This window comes from Sitodiplosis mosellana, unplaced genomic scaffold, assembly GCF_009176505.1.
Source record: "Sitodiplosis mosellana isolate CC-2019 unplaced genomic scaffold, AAFC_SMos_1.0 Smas_scaffold_12, whole genome shotgun sequence".
NCBI lineage: Eukaryota > Metazoa > Arthropoda > Insecta > Diptera > Cecidomyiidae > Sitodiplosis > Sitodiplosis mosellana.
Window position 1 is genome coordinate 100858 of NW_022595254.1, and position 5364 is coordinate 106221.

The following is a 5364-nucleotide window of genomic DNA, read 5'->3' on the forward strand; positions in this document are numbered from 1 at the left end:
AGAGAGAGAGAGAGAGAGAGAGAGAGAGAGAGAGAGAGAGAGAGAGACTGACAGTATGTGTGCTCAATTTACAAAAAAAACCTGCCTGGAACTCACACATGCACACTACCATGAACTGATTCACATTTGATTTATGCCTGCAATAATCGTCATCTTGGACAAAATAATAGTAATAATGGTTGAGACTCGCATCAATAGAGCACTGAGCTCGCTTCAAATCACTTATTTTCGGCTTTTGTGTGTACGGTGCCTTTCGGGTACGAATCTCTCTTTTCCACTTCTTCTTTGCTCGTTTTTTTTACAATGAAAAGGGAATATCTATAGGCTTTCTATCTGAAAAGACTTTGACGCTTTGCCAAAAAATCGAATGATTGTGTTTTGCTTCCTTTTTTTCTGATGCTGCTGCTTGTTTTGGGTGTAAAGTAAATCTTAAAATAGAAAACATATTCACATTACACAAACTTAATGATGAGACTGCATTCGCATATTACTTTCCTTAATCATACTACTTCATCGATCACCAACTAAACACACACAAGTAAATTTAGATTGCAATTCGCAGTTTTTTTTTCTCTGTTCATTTCGTTAAGTAAGAGGATGCTTGGCTGTTCGCATCGATTCCCACACACATCATTAGAAGGGAATTGACGTCGCACAAAATCGAGGATGACATTTGCTAATGTTTCGAACCTTCATACTATTTTAGTTTGTTCTGAGATTGTTGGTACTGATTCAATTGAAAAGGCGAATATATCAAACGTGGGCGCGAATGAATCGATAGCAACAGAAAATGTTTGACATGCAATGGTACATTATTGTCAGGGGAAAAAAGCCTAACGAATTCTTTTCGAATCGATAGTGATTAAAGAAACACAACGGGCAACCGAGCGTCGGGAGAGTCAAACCAATTCAAATTGTTTGGTGAAGAGAAACCGAGGAAAGTCACACAAATTTTCGTCGGTTTCGTGCTTGCATTACAACTATCAACTTTCAACATTTCCATTAGTGACGTAAGAATCGGTGAGAAATTCGATTTTGGCCGAATTTCAAATTATACCGTAGCCTTGCCATGCACACAAAACCGTGCACAGAAAGTGAAAGTTGTGATTTTTTTGCTGCTGCTGCGACTGCTTCGGCTGCTTCGGTGTGTGGCTTTTATCCCCCGTCAAAAATCACAACAAACTAAAAAGAAAACTATCCAAACTGGGCTGCCCCGAAAAAAAAACTAACCAGCAGCAACAGAGATACAACATTTTGTACGGCTGCTCGAATCATGAACAACACACACACAATTGTGTGGGGCCAAATTCAGTAGGCTTATTGTATGCACATACCAAAATGTGGTCTGATGTGCAAATGCTCGAAACACCAAAAAAAACTTGACGAATTTCGAATTATGGAACCCATAAAACGATCCAGCCAAAGGTATTGGGCAGTTTCCATTATTATTATAGGCTTCGATTCGTTTTGTTTTGTAACATTGAGCGAGAGCGGAATAAAAACTGAATCACCTTTAACTGCGCGGCGGTAGGCAATGTATGTTAATGATCTTTGACGATGAAATTTTTGCATTGTCGAACGAAAAAAACGAAAATTCATACACGGAAAAGAAATGGTTGACCGTTAGACGTGAAATAATCCGAATTCTTCAATTATGTATGCATACACTGTCTTGTGTAAGTCAAATGTGCGATAACCTTTTTGTGCAAAATGTACGAGCTCCGAAACACGAATGAACTGATCCACAACGGGAAGAAAAAAAATCCCGCTTTGTTGATAACATTTAAAGGAAAAAGACTTCTTGCTTCTTATTTGGTTCATATGTGCGATTTAGCATATGCAAATCGTACGCAATACCTTTTTTACGACTTTCTCTCGGAATCTTACGGTCTGGACGTAAAGCTGTCTATTTTTTTTCTTTCCAAACCGAAGCCCTACAGCAGATGGGAATTAAAAAGATAAAGAAACGCATTTTTATCCGAGAATTGCGTGTGCGGCTCTTAGAAGTCACTGGAGATTTTGTGGTGGAGGCGGTTCTGATGTCAGCACATGAATTTCCAATGGATTTTATATCCTATTTTCGGATAATTGTAAGAATATGATTGAAGCTATTTTTGAAGCAACGAAATATGAATAAAGTAATGCTTAATCAATATTCGTATACTGCTCAAGTGGCAGCCCACAAATACCCAATCGTACATAGTAGACAATTTTAATCCAGGAGATTACACACCACCAAAAATACATCAACGAGTTTTTGCATGAACTTTGATGAGTGCGCTTTGTTTACATTCTATTTCAATTCACTCTCGAAACGCCAATGAGGTGGTGTGCTCATCAACTTCAGTGTTATTTATAATTCGGTGAATTTACGTGTCGGTCAACTGAATGCAAATACGTACTTAAAAATAGACATGGCATTTATACTGCTTCAATCCAGCCCACGATGAAACCCAAGTGCATTGACAAATATAACAGCAACAAGAAATTGTTCTAAATTGAGTTACGAATCGATCAACCAAAAATTGACTGTACGACAAATGAAACAGTTTATGCAGAATTTCTTGAGTCTTAGTAATGGGCATTGCGCATGTAAACCAGTTTTGGTCAGTTTTTCCGAACCAGCAAAAACAGAAATCACTTCAGGCCAAACAACAGCAAAATTTATTATAAAACGACATACTGAGTGAGGAAGGGAGAGCGAGCGAGAGAGAGCGAGACAGAAAAAAGGAACGAGCAAGCGGCCACAACGTATTTTATAGATAACAGACATCTTGAAAAAACATCAGCTCAATTGTCAAAGTTCAGCATTAGATTGAAATGCACGCGTGTCTCTAAGCAAGCGCACAAAACACAAAACTGTCAACAAAATATAATATATGACAATAACTACAGTTTTAGTGCCCATTTAATGACATGAAATGTAATATACTGCTTCAGAGTCAGATCTATTATTTCCAGTTCCAGTCAGATACGAATTCTCAATACCTCTTGTCTCTCGCTTCATTTCTTTGCATGTTTTTTTGTTGTGATTTTGTTTTTTCTGTTCGTCACTGTTCCGGCACTGACGATGCTTTTGGTTGTCAGCCGCTTCAAAGGTGAAGTACATATAGTCAACATTGAGTGATAAATTTCTATTCACATTGTCTGCTTTTGTTGCGAATCATTCGAATAATTTTGCGCTTGTTTTTCGATTTCATTTCGGTCTTCTAAAACGCGCTTCGTGTGTCGAAGCATTTCACATTCGCAAACAACGACATGTGTCGCGGCAAACGTTGCACGAGTGTGTCGATGACGACGATAACGTTCAAGGGCATTGTATGAGAACGCGTCAAATATATTCGCTCGCTCGCACTCTCTCGATCGATTCAATTCAATTTGTCTGCGACATTTTGTGAACGGACTGATTGGTGTTTACATTCAAATATTCACACCAACATTCGATACGTTCGACGATCAAATATCAACAAAACATCCAAATGATCGCATTGTTCACCTATTTTACTTCGCCTATTTTCTTCAATATGGACATAAATTGAACTGCAATTGGATATGTGGTAGGTTGATTTTTCTTCAAAAACCAAATCGCAATTGAAAAAGTGAAATTTTTCTATTTCAATGCGGCTTTTTTTATTCATTTGTTTCGTTTTCATTTCATTTCTTTTTGTTCGAAATCGATTCAATTCAGTTTTGATTGCTGCTACCGCTGCTGTTTGATAAGTTTATTGGTTTGTGGGAGAGAAATCCTTGCATTCAATAGCAGTATCTGCATTTCGATTTGCATTGCTAAAGCAGTTCAGTTGGCGGATCAACCTTCACCATTTGCACGGAATATGCAAGCTAAGCTTAAAAATAAAACCCAACCGAACACAACCAATTCGAAAAAGCATAACAGCAAAGAGTGAGTGTTTTAATTTTGGAATGAATATACATTAAAAAAAAACAGTCAGATCATGTCAATGACTGTGAAAATAGTGCTTGAACAGCGCTTTTCTTTCGCCGCATTTTATTTCTCGATTTTTTCAAACTCCTATTTTATTTGAATCGAATTAATAAATCACTTTGCTCGAGAGAGCTAAGCTAGAGCGAGCAAGCGAGCGAGAGAGTCTTTGAAATGTGACTCTCTACTCCGGCTGTAGTGTTGTGTGATTGCGGTAATTTTCGATTGAAATTGAAAATTTCCCATGTGGGAGGACCAGATCGACGGAATTTATTACTCTGAAATGAAATTTTTGAAATAATTTGTTTCTTCATTTTGCCATTTTTCAAATGGTTGCTGCTGTTGCTGTTGCTGTTATAATGTGCGAGCATACACACGGCTATCGAATCGATTACAACTGTGGTAGTGGTTGTGGCGGCGGCGCGCGCGTAACAACCAAGAGCTGAATATGGTTGTAGAGAGGAAAAAAAAAAATGTGAAACATTCCAAAACATATTGCCGAACAGAGGCGAGCGCATTGAGCCCAGCGAACCGCAAAAAGTGAGAAGAAAATTTATTCACAATGTAAATGTGCGAACAATTTCAAATCAAAAAGCATACATGCACTGAGATTGTTTCTTCTGTTCAACAGTGTTGCTGTTTTTTGTGCTTGTGCTGTTGCTGGTTGTTGTTTCTTCTTTCTTTTTTCGTGTGTGCATCAATTGTAGCATGCAAAACGACGACGTGATGAGATACGAACGCACTTTGTTACAAAATGCTCGAAGCATAATATTTTGTGAAAAGTGCACGACTTTTTTTCTCTGCTCTTCGTCTCGTTTCTTTTGCGAAACTGTATTATATGCACTGGATTATGCGGTGTATATGTTGGACTGGATATATGAGCGGGCGAACGAACGAGCGAGTGTGCAAAGTGAGTATGAAACGGTTGCTGAAAACAAATAATAATAACGGTATGTGAAGGAGAAAGAGTGACTATGTCCAGCGAGCCGAGCGATGAAAATAAAAGATGAACGAAAAAAACACAACAACAACAGCAACAACTGAATACACTCTTTCATATCATTTAGCAATCGATTTAATAAAAGAAGAATAAAATGCAATGCCCTTTGTGCGATGATCGTGGATGCATGTTTGCTGCCGATGACGACGACGAGCCAAAGTAATGATAGCATATGCACTGGAATTATTGTGTATGCAACGATGAAATGTTCATTTCTCATGCTAATGGTCCAGGTCATTATTAGCATAATGCAAGGCAAGGCAAAGCAGAGAAGAAAAAAAACTGATATTGTAACGAAAGAAGAAACAAACAAAATGTGCTAAAATTCAACTGTCGCCGAGATGCATATTATTTAAACGATCGACTAGACGGGGAGCGAGAGAGAGAGAGAGAGAGAGAGAGAGAGAGAGAGAGAGAGAGAGAG

General features: G+C 38.2%; 1 protein-coding gene across 2 annotated transcripts in view; it reads right to left on the reverse strand.

The window, feature by feature from the left end:
- Positions 1 to 5364, reverse strand: part of LOC129567657 (midnolin homolog) — a 40082-nt gene that overhangs the window by 15412 nt on the left and 19306 nt on the right. The gene's annotated exons all lie outside the window — the stretch shown is intronic.